Here is an 11,864-nt window from a genome sequence, read left to right as displayed (position 1 = left end):
AAATTAAACCTTTTCCACAACGGGGTTTTGAAATTAAGCCTTTTCCACATTAACTGAGCTAAATTCACATTGAGAGTGTTGACAGGCCATTTGTGGGCCTATGGCTGGCATGGCTTGGGTGCCCCATCCGTGCTTTGGTGCCAGAAGCCGTGGGATAAATAAGGATGGGGTGTCGCTGTCAGGCTGACAATGTCACTGTGAAAAACGGCCCAGGGCACATTCCAGCCCTATCACTGCTGCTCTTTCATCTGCAGGGGCTGCTCTCACTGCCTGCACCAAAGCAGAGCTCCAGAGCACATGGAAAGCATGCAGGGATAACTGCCATGGAAACATCAGGGGAAAATCAAAATACCCGCACGTTTTCAGCTCCAAGTGCAGTTTCTGATGTGGTACCACCTATGTCTGCTCCAAGCTTTGTCCCAAGCACCAGCAATGCTCACTGGGGGTTCAGGATGGAAAACTGACACGTGTGAGCAATGAACTTGCTCTTACAAAGTGTGTGTCTCACTGCCTTCAGAATGCTGTGGCTTCTCCCATCTCTTCTTGGCATTTCAGCTTCCAGTTTCCTGCCTCAGATACCCAGCGATATTTTTATGGCAATAATGAAACTGCTCATTAACTCCAGACATGCTTTGCTAAGTCTTTTCTTTTAATTAGGAAAAATTTATGTTTCTTAGGTAATATATACCCATTGTCCCTCATTTTTTCCAAGCCCAAGTTCTTGTCCTGTATGGGACAAGGTCACCCTGAATTCTTCTGAAAAATAACATTTTTATAGCTTGACATGGTGCACATGTTTACTGGGAGTGGACAGAGAGATGGGTCTGCAACACCATCACAAGACCCAGGGCAAGCACACGTGACCCTCGCCCCAGAGCTGCAAGAAGTTTTGATTTAAAATTTTGTTTCAAAATAGATTTGGACAGCTGCCCAAGTCTGAATGCCTGTGCTGCATTCTGCAACAGAGAGGGAAGAGGCAAAGAAGGGGGAAAGAGGGAGGAAATTGGATTAAAAGAAAACTCCCCAAGTAAACATAGGTGAAATAATTAAAGAGAGACCTTGGAAAACTCCATCTACTTTAAACTTCTTAGAAAATAATGATTTGGAAATACAAGCCAAAGTATAATTAAACAGTTCAACAGTGTACCTTTTATTTAACAAAAAGTCATTATACAACTGCATTTTTCAGATTAGATGGAGCAAAATAAGTTGTGTCCAGAACAAAAAGTAACATTGGGCGTCAGTGTTACTTTCCAAGGCCCCTGTTTCTCTGGTGTTCTTAAAAAGTCCTTCACCTCTTCTGTGCAGGGTAACTTGTCTAGTTTCTCCTCTGCCCTTTCCCCGTGCCCTGCTATGATGAGTTTGGATGTGGATGCCAAGAGCAAACCTGCCTGAGTTCAGGTTGGTCACACCCCCTCCACAGGGGATTCTGTGCACCATTCCTGGGAGATCACAGAAGCAAACTTCATTGGGACCAGGCAAATTAAGAACTGCTGTTGATCAATATTTCCTGCCAGACAGAACAATTAAACCCCTCACCAAGGAGCAAGATATCAGCTGGCCCTCAGTTAAGAGCGCTTAAGAAGCAAGGATCTGTCAATTATGCCAGAAATAGTTCCAAAAGGAGCACAAACGCCGCAAACACACATGACAAAAAGGTGAGGCTGCAGAGAGGAGAGGCTGAATGATTTCTGAGCTCAGTTATGGCCTTTGGCTGGGGGCTGCTGCTGCCCCAAGTGCAGCACCTTATCCAATAGTGATGCAGTTGTCATGCAAAGTAAATGGAGCATCTCAAGCCATGCCATTTGCTGAAACTGGACATTAAAATACTCAGAGTGATGGATTATTTTAAAACAATTCACTACCTTGCCAGTCCTGATAAAGTTCTCTGTGAATTGTTTTATGTATGTGTTTGAGACAGCAAATAGCAGGAATGGAGCCATGTGTTCTACCAGTTCAATACAGGTTGAATATACCCCTGATAGCAGAGATTACTGATAATCAGAAGGAAAATAGGACTCAGAGGAAGATACATAAATAAATGAGTACCTGAGGAACTTTATCTTAATTTGATTTCCTGTCTAACACCAGTTGTTAATTTTTAACTATGTTCTTTCTGTATATAGCATTATAGTATCCCTTTTACAAGTATTTTTGCCTTAATTAAAAAGGCTGAAATATTAAAGAAGCTTCTGAAATTGCAGAAGAAGAAATTGCAGCAAGAGCTAGCTTACCTCAGAACAAAAAAACTCCTGCTGCTGTAGGTTATTTGTAGCTTGAACTTATCTAGTTCCTACTTCCAGATTTAGGGTGTTTCTTCTGCTTGGTTATGGAGCTGACAGTCTCCTTGCCTTTACTATCATTTAACCAGGTATTCAACACTGCATTTCTCTCTCTCTTTTTTTTTTTTTTAAGTAGGAATTTTCTAAGGACAATTTAATAATATACTCAATAATCATAGGTGTGTTTATAAGCCACACTTACATGTTACATGTCCATTGTCAAGCTCTATCACCCATAAAACAGTCAACTGATGCTGTTTATGGCACCATCAATTATTTATTTTCTTTTTCTTTTTGCAAACTGTCTTGAATTTGGTCTGACTTTGCCTTTGGCAGTCTTAAAGTAACTATTCTGAAGTCCCTTTTCCCAGTTAAAATACTGGTATATCATCTGGTTTTAGTCCATTTTATCCATTTTTACAATTCAGTAAAAATGCTACTTGGTCAAAGAATTCTTTAATCATCCCAGATATACCCGTGAAGTATTGGACTACAATCAAAGCTGAAAATATGGTTTTGTGTATAAAATGAATTACAAGAGGGGCATGTCATCACACAGTGCAAAGAATCAATAATGAAGTGACTGGAAAATTAAAAAATACTATAAATTTCTGCTCTCACTGTGTTGACTGTAGTAAAACCTTCTAACAGCAGTGTCTGAGCAGGAAGTCTGGCAGGGCTCACAGTAATCCAGCCTGAGGTAAATAAAGGTGTGGGCAAGTTTCAAAACATCTCAGGTGCTGACAGGGTCAAAGCCTAGGACTCTCCTACAAGTGGTGAAAAGAAAATGTTCAAATGCTTGAAATACTGTTCCTCAATGGGAAAATTAAAAAATAGCACAACAGCCCGAGTCCAAAAGGGTACAGTAGCTGAAAAGTAATTCCATATAAAGAAAAAAAATAAAATCAGTAAATTCAGTAAGTGGTTATATTTAGAAGGCCTCAGTGCCAGCTGGGTTTTGGGCAATGAATTGTTGCCAACCCTATTCCTTCTAAAGATATGTCATATCAAAGAGGCAGCTTTTGGTCACCAGAAACCAACACAAGGGTGACCAAGGCTTTGCAGAAGCAGATAGGGAAAGGCTGCACTGGATCATACACAGTAACTATGCAGGGATCAAAACCTGATATTGTGGATTTCTGTGGCAGAGTTACATCTGCTAGAAGAAATTATTTCATTCACAGGGTTGACACTCTTGGTTCTCCTCATACAGGAAGGCCACATTTACACTGGCCCTAAGCCCATTCACCCTTGAACAAAAATGAGTGCAACACTAATCAGGGCAAAATCAGCACACAGAACACGACAAATAATGTTTGACTTTGAAAAGTCACAGTGATGTTTTATGTTTTTTGAAGAATTTAAATCTTCCAGTAACTTGCTGTTGATACTCTGCAACTTGTTCTGAGTTAAGCTCTGTTCTTGTCCCATTGATAGATTTTGTTTGTATAATTTACACAGAATGATTGAGTGGATTAGGGGTCGCTGGTTATCCACATGGGAGAAGATTCTTCATCTAGTTAAGGCTTATTCTTGTTCCAAACACTGCTGGATAGGCCAGAACTGGTAAGGCATATTGAACAAAGTCCAGCTTGTGAAGAAAGCTGTTTGTGGGACAAGCAAACTACGTTCATTTTGTGCAAATTCACAGAATCACTGGGTTGGGAGAGACCTTCAAGATCATCCAGTCCAACCCAGCCCCAACCCCTCAGCTGAACCCTGGCACCCAGTGCCACATCCAGGCTTTGTTAAACACACCCAGGGATGGGGACTGCACCACCTCCCTGGGCAGCCATTCCAGAACTTTATCACCCTTATGTAAAATACTTTTTCCTAATATCCAACCTGTATCTCCCTTGGCACAACTTGAGACTGTTTGATTACTCAGAACACAGAACAGAAGCTAAACACAGTCTGGGGCCTGATTCTTTTCAAGTCCACGACTCAATGTTCAGGTTTAAGTGTTTATAGTTCAGAAGAAGTAATTTTAGCTGTTTTAAGGAATTAGTATCACCAGGCCAAGACAGCTGTGGTGACACACATGACACGACAGAATGATGTCTCTGCACAGCAACAGAGCTGTGTCAGCTGGAGATCCTAAATTTAACCCCAGCAGCATCAGGTTTCAGATATGCACCAAAACCACCTACATGTCAATATTTATTTGGTCTTTTGGATCTGTAGATACATTTGAAAGGAAGAAAAATGCTCAAGGACAGCAGATGCACCGAGTTCTAATCCCAGTTCCTGTCTGAGTAAACTTGGCTTCTCCTCTCACCTTCTACAGGATGTAAAAGTATTTAGAAATGTTTCTTCTCTGTGAGGAAGGCTTTACTCATGTGATTAGAGGGTTAAGAGGTAAAGATTAATGATTGTAAAGTGCTTTGAAATCCAAGATGAAAGATAAAGGTATTATGCAAGAATGATTATTTTACACCAGTTAATATCATTTGTTCCTTATGATGTAACATAATGAGGAAGGAAGAATGCTTAAACTAGACACCGAGGTCTGGCAAGGGAACTGGGATTCTGGCTGCCACAGAGTTTTCATGCCCATATGCTACACAGCTACATCACAGACCCTGACCACAAAAGAGAAGTGATGAAAGGGGTTTTTTTTCCCTTAGTGCTATTAGCAGAAGTAATGTGTGTTTGAGATGGGTGTGAAAGTGCTTGGGTACACATGCACACCATATAACACATCACAACAGGGCTATCATCACATCAGACAAGACAACATTTCTGTAGGTCTGAAACAAGTGGCAAATCAGATGGGGAAAAAGAAATACCTTTTTTTTCCTGCACATAAAGTCTTTCAGTCTGGCTCGCTGCTTTCCTTTTCTGGGCCTCTGTCAGTACAGGACACAAAATAACACTATGTGGACATGCAGCTCTTCTAAGGTGAAAAGAGAATTTTTAATTTCTGACTCTATTATTTATAGATTTTAAAAAGTGACAGTGGATTGGAGGGTGACAGTACCACCTCTCCAATGACACTGGACAAACCAACAGTCCCATCAAATTTCTCTTTTTCTAGAAAAGAATACAAAACAACAAGTTATTTACATAAAGTGTGTGAAAAAGTTTGTTACAAAAATGTAAAGATCAGAAGGCTTAGAAAAACTTAAAAAATCAGGGCAACAGGCCTCCAGCCTCTCTGGTGCAATAGCAGATTTACAACACAAAAACAAAAAAAGGATTCACCACAAGAAAAAGAGATTTGGGAGGCCTTTTTTTGCCTAGTTTTCAATCACCTGGTTCTTGGACCTTCAGGGCACCCCTCTCTCACTGTTGGCTGTATCTCCTGCTATCAGGTGAAAGAAAAAAGAGCCAAATCTCTCCCTGTATCACTTCCCCAGCTCTGCTTGCCACACCTGCGAAACAAAGGGGAGTTTCTCCTGAAAAGGGAAGCAGGGAGGTGAAGTGAAAGGATGCAGGTGGATGGAGGTGATGCTGTCACTGCAGCAGGTGACCCACTTGTGTCACACAGGCACTGGCAAACCCCGGACACCTCTCCAAGACACAGCCTGGATAAGTAAATCCATCTGTGTGTGTGTGTGCAGCCACAGAGAGGAAATATTTACACTGCTAAGCATTTGGACGATGGAAGCATAAACAAAGAGAAGGCTGCTGGAGCCACTGGAACCCATCAGAGGGGTGCCAGCCCCAGCAGGGTGAGCTGCTCCACATAATGTGCCCTGGATGTGTCAGACACTGGGCAAACCTTACCTTCAGCAAGCACTGAAGGCAGCATTCTAATCCCCTTAGTATGGCTCTGGTACACTGATCACCAAAATCTAGGGCAGGCCTCTGAAGTAGCTGGATCAGGCTCTAATACTCCCTTAGATCGTAATCCTGCAAAGATTTAACATTTGCAAATAATTTTATCATGTGAGTGGTTAAAAGGGATGTTGGAGGAACTGGGTCAGAACTGGAAAATTCAACAAATTCCAACTTTGGTTATATCCATCAAGGATACAGCAGAAATGAGGAAAATTCAGGGTGGCTGCTGAGAGATCCTGACTATTAGGAAGGCAGCATTTCAAGCCTTAGATATCAGCTTAAATTCACCCACAAATATTCACTCCTATCAGCCTCAAAGGATTTTAATCAGCATGCAAAGCTAAGTAAATCTGCAAGAGATAGACTGCTATAGCCCAGTCCCTTTCTCCTGACACAAATATTCTGCACTTTGCCCTGACCCCATGCCTATTTTAGAGTTTTACCACTTTTGTTGCTAAGCTTTCTTTTTTTCAACCTTCATCCTCCAAACTGGACACCTCAGCATACAAATGCTGTGAGGCTTTTACCTGCAACAGCCATCAAGATAACACTAGAAATAGGAGAGCTGAAAGAGAGAAGCTGCTCTCTAATTTAAAAGCTGAGCAATGAGTGCTTGCAGCCCTCAGCTGAGCTTCCTTACCACCTGAAAAATTCTGGCTGTGGATTTGACCTCTTGCCTTCTGTGTAAAGCACTGGAAGTTTAATTTAAGGGAAAATAGTTGCATTTCTTGAACAAGTTTTGTGTGGTTATTGTGGGAGGGAGGAGGAAACTGAGCAGAAGAAAAAAAATATATTCTAAAAAATTGGGCAGATTACAGATGTGTCAGGTGAGAAGTATTTGTTTAGTCACTGCTAGATTTGATATTGGATAATTGAAAAATGTATCAAATTTTCCATGGATATTTCTGCCTGGGGATCTGCTACAGCCCTGCTGTGTTTAGGCACGTGTTTGTCATTAGAAAGCCTCTGCCCTGTTGCTTATGCATCTTCTCTCACAGGGAGAATAAACACTCACAGAAAAATTAAAAGTGTTCTGGAAACAAAATAGGAAGAAAATAACTTTTTAATTTTTTTTTACTTTTTTGCTGCAATAAAAATGAGACCAGGAAAAAAGCCCAACAGTAATTAATGCTGGTTTTGTAGATCAGTGCACAATTAAGATTCAGATACCAGAGGAAGAAAAACTGGGTAAGACCAGAGTATGAACAGTAAGTTCATCAATTCCTGCTGGTCAGAAAATGTGTGATTGTTCAAGTACTGAACAGTGCAGTATCAAGGAACAAGCTTTAGCATGTCATTAAGAATCTAACTTAGTTCAGACTCTATCCTTTATTTATAAAATCATCTATTTGATAAATCACAAGGCAGAAGTGCTTGCCCTGGTGAGGGAACACTTGGGGCAGATGTTTCTGCAGAGGACATCACTGCCTGCTGTCCTCCTTAGCTCATTTCCAGTCCTTGTGCAATGAGCCAACTCTGCTTTGACAGGCTGCAGAGACACAGTAAAACTCAGCTGATGAAATCAAAACTGTTTTACAGCAGCATGTCCCTGCTCCCACAGCAGGTTCACAGCTAATGTGTCCTCTGTGCTTGCTTCTGTACTGATTCCAGTCCTGATAAACAAATAAAATTCCCCCTCTCTCATTACAGGAGGTTTGGTGCAAAATTCAAGGTTTTCAACAAGCCTTCACATCAAAGTAGCTTATTAAAAGCTTCAATCCTAAGGTCTTGAAAAGCTGCACGAGCCAGAAATACAGGAGCAGAGGCTAAAATAACAAAAAGTCATAATATAATAAAAGAACTGACCTTGCTAAATTACATCTTATTCTTCAAGTTCCCATAGGTACTTAATTCCTTGCAGACTGAAGGTCTATAGTAGTTCTTTCCCAGTCTGTCAAAAAAGTTTCCAAAATTTAGTTTGGACAAGTGAAAAATCAAGGCACTAATTGAAGCATCTTTCTACACCTTCTGTCAGCAGAGAAGGATATGTTACTGTTGTTTACTGCACAGAATTCTGTGTTAATTAGGTTAGAACTGACAACTTGAGTGCAAAGTTATTTGTGTAAAAGAAAGGTGATAGGGTATAAAAATAGGCTGCTGTTTTCAAGCCACCCAACAGTTTGGAAGAAAAAATTAAAACCCTTTTCCAAGTAAAACCTTGAAGTGTTGAGGGGTTTTTTTACTATTCTATAGCTAATAAAAAAATTTATTTTTAAAAAGCTATACAAATACTATTTTTTTCCAGTCATTCTTTAAAATACTGTGTTCATTGTAGGTGTTTCCTAGTAACTAAAGGCCACACTCATTAAGTAGCTCTGATATTCCTGGTTTAGAAAAACTCATAAGCAGGAGATCATCTGACCAGCCCATAAATACATTTAATTTTTATAATAATTGGCTAAATTATTAGTTACATTTCTAGATATGTTGAAAACTACCATGTGCCTAAGACAGCACAGTCAGTAAATATGTCTAAATAGTCATTAAATTCCTAATCCAGAATGTTTCAGTAATCCTATCTTGTTGCTTGCCTGCTAACAAACAACAAGAAAATATGTGCATTAAATATCATTGATCCCAAGCATTTGATAATCATGGCCCTTGTCTGAGGCTTTCTGATAATAAATGTGCCTGTAATTTGCTTTTCACATAAAACTGAGCAGGTTATTAAGTGCTTTTCAGCAACCACAGCTTAATAGGTAAGGTATTTTCATATTTATTTTTAAGTTAAAAAAATCCAGAAGCTGTAGCTCAACAAAAAACAGACCACCAAAAATCATGACACTCCCATGACATTGTGAAAATCCATTGACAAAACATGGAAAAATGAACTGATGCAGGGGGTTTAAAAAAGCTGCTTATTTATTTTCATCCTGGCATGGCTAATAGACCTATCCAACAATTTTAGCAGGCATGATAAAAGGCTCTTTTATCAAAAGGAATTAAGGGAAGGCAGGCAGGGTATAAAACAGAGTCCTGAGACATCAAAAGGAAAAAAAGAAACTATTTGTTGGCCTGCAGGAAAAGCAAAAGCTCATTTAACTAAGCAGGTAGGGAGCTTGAGAAGTTCCATCCGTGGTACAGTTTATCTTGTGTGGAAGCCCAGGGCACCACAGGGAATATTTCCCTGTCTGCTCTGGGTGCCCTGACCCCCAGGGCAGCACTGACTCTGACCCTCATCCATGGAGAAAGTTTCCCAGACTTCAAGATAGACTGGAATCCACAAAAGTGTGAAATAGATTGTAGAGAGCAGTGTGGGTGTATCACTGGGTGAGAAATGGAGGGTTTGGGATTTTTAGTGTGTTGTGAATGGAAGCAAAATGGAGGGCACAGGGTGTCATCCTGGGTTTCTTCTTCATGCTTCTTCTTCCTCCTTCTCCATGGGTTTGGGTGGCATTTTGTGATTGGGCAGGAAAGTCCCCATTGCAGCTCTTTGGGATCAGTTATTGGGTTAAAAGGGAAAATAATCCAGGTGTCAGTGCTTAACTGGATAGTTTAGTCTTAAAAGCCCTTGTACCAAGAGATTGTTGGCCATTTTGTGCCTTCTAATGAAAAGCTGCTGAGCTCACAGTAGTGAGACTGTTTCACTGATAAGAAATAACAAACACCTGAGTCTGAACATGAATTACTGTCTCAAGTGCCTTCAGACCCAGAGAAACCCACAACTGGTACACCCACACTCTTGGTTCCAGCTGTCTGGCTGGGCATGCACACAAGGACAGGCTGTTATATTTCATATTTCTAGAGTCCCATACTGTCACAATCATATTTCTAAAGTCTCGTACCTTCTTAGCAATATTCCTTGGGGGCAGTTCTGCACAGACTTCCTCTGCTTGTTGCTGCTTCTTAGTCAGGACTCCTTCCAGGCTCTCCCTGACTGGCCAAGCCCACCCCCTTTTATCACAGTTATCTTCACTGGCTACAGCTGCAGCCCAATTAGGGACATCACAGCTGCAGCCCATCAAGAACAACCGGGGCTTATCAGGGCAAGGCCTATATACAGATATTCAAATACAATACAGATATTCAAATACAATACAGATATTTTACTAGGACTCCTACTACAACAGGCGGCCACCCTCTGTTCCCTGCTGCAGCCACACAGCCCAGGCTGAGCAGCCAAAGCAGAGCCAGAGCTGAAGCAGGCACTGCTCTTGTACCTCCCTGTCCATGTGGATCTGAGAGCCAGCAGTGTTGATGCTGCCTTTCCTCCTTGCTGCATCCCAGGCCATTGCTGTAAGGCACATGCAAGGCTCTGTGCAGAGGAGAACAAGGGTTCTGTGAGGATTTCAGTGATCTGCCCAGTTCCCTGCAGAGCTGCTGTGGAGGGAAACTGTGAGTGCTCATCCAGCTGTGCTCCAGCCCCGTCCTCACACCTTCACCACAGCTGGATTTCACAAGAGCCCCCGGGGCAGAGTGCAGCCACTGGGTTTCAAAACACTTGCAGAATGTTTGGGCCTAATTCTTTGGGGAGGATTTAGTTTTCTTAATGAGTCTGAGTAAAATCATTAGCTTTCAGTGTGGCACAGGGAATACTTTGGGAGATTTTATGAGGTATGCTTCAGCACAGCACAACAAGACAAAGTCACACCAGTTGGACATGTGATCTCAGAACACAGCAAGCTGTTTTTCTAATATCTCTACTGCACAGTATGTTTTAAAATACTGAGCAAACCAATCACACTGATTGATTTTACTACACCAGAAATCATACACAATTTTTTTCTTTACAATGTAATTGATATTCCTTTTTGTGTCATGATTTTACCATAAAGACCCATACTGAAGTGTCTTTATCCCTGGAATCAAGTAAGGAATTATTATGGAAAGTGGACAAGTGGGAATCTTACACCTTTGGAGCCAGGTCCTTCTCAGTGTTCCCTCAGCACATGCCATTTTCTGTGCGGATCGGCTGTTTGTCTCTGCCCGGACACGCATAGGATGGGTCTGGGCCAGCCTGCGCTTCAAAGGACGAGTCTGGACTCTTCAGATTTTCAGTCTTCGGATTGTTTATTATTTCTTATCTATAGAATTTTCTTTCTGCCCGACAGAGGTCTGACCAGCAAGGCAGCCAAGGGCACTCTGACCTCCCGCTGTGCGGTCGTCTATTTTTATACTAAAAACTACGTACATTATATTTACCTTTATTTCCCAATACCTTTCACCCATATTAGCAAGTGCACCTTCACCATGGAGCAATCCCAAAGTGCCAACATCACCACAGAAAATGGATGATAAGAAGAAGAAAGAAGAAGGACAAGACACGCCCTGATCCCTCCATCTTGTCTCCATAACCCCCCTGTACCAAAACCCTAAAATCTATATTTCATTCTGTAAATACATCATTCTTACACCATTCATCCCCAAGTGATTCTGATGTCCTCAAACAGGTGGCACATCCCTCGAAGGGTCAAAGTCAAGCCACCAGGTACTTTTGGCTAACATTCCAGGATCTCCGAGCCCCCCAAGGGTTGTCTTGGTAACTCTGGACATCGGGAGTGATGTGCTGAGTTCCCACAATTTTCTTGCTCTGTGTCAGTGGCCCAAGATACAGAAGCTGCTCTCTGGAAAATGACTGTGCCTGCATGAATTGCATGGGCCATGAGTCCAGTACCTCTGGGCTCCAGGTAAGGCAGCATGGCTGGGTTGTGTCACTCTCCACATCACTGAGTCACCCCTGTGACACTTTCCCTGGTGACACTCCCGCTGTGCCACCTGCCTGGCCTCGCTCAGCAGAGCGCGGCTGGTGCAAGCAGCAGATGCTGCAATCTCCCAGCGGGAAGCAGGAGGCCCATGGCA

General features: G+C 41.8%; 1 long non-coding RNA gene across 2 annotated transcripts; it reads right to left on the bottom strand.

The window, feature by feature from the left end:
- Nucleotides 1-1,182: 1,182 nt before the first annotated feature.
- Nucleotides 1,183-9,929, bottom strand: LOC131559428 (uncharacterized). 2 transcript variants are annotated; one of them, XR_009274876.1, is made up of 6 exons: nucleotides 9,851-9,929; nucleotides 7,872-7,956; nucleotides 6,012-6,137; nucleotides 5,537-5,656; nucleotides 5,072-5,178; nucleotides 1,183-1,510 (listed from the first exon to the last, which is right to left on the bottom strand). It is a non-coding gene; the product is annotated as an uncharacterized LOC131559428 (long non-coding RNA). The 2 variants fall into 2 exon arrangements; XR_009274877.1 differs by having other exon boundaries at nucleotides 5,072-5,131.
- Between the last annotated feature and the right edge of the window lie 1,935 nt (nucleotides 9,930-11,864).

This window comes from Ammospiza caudacuta, chromosome 6 (assembly GCF_027887145.1).
Source record: "Ammospiza caudacuta isolate bAmmCau1 chromosome 6, bAmmCau1.pri, whole genome shotgun sequence".
Taxonomy (NCBI): Eukaryota; Metazoa; Chordata; class Aves; order Passeriformes; family Passerellidae; genus Ammospiza; species Ammospiza caudacuta.
This window is presented reverse-complemented; position numbering and strand designations above follow the sequence as displayed.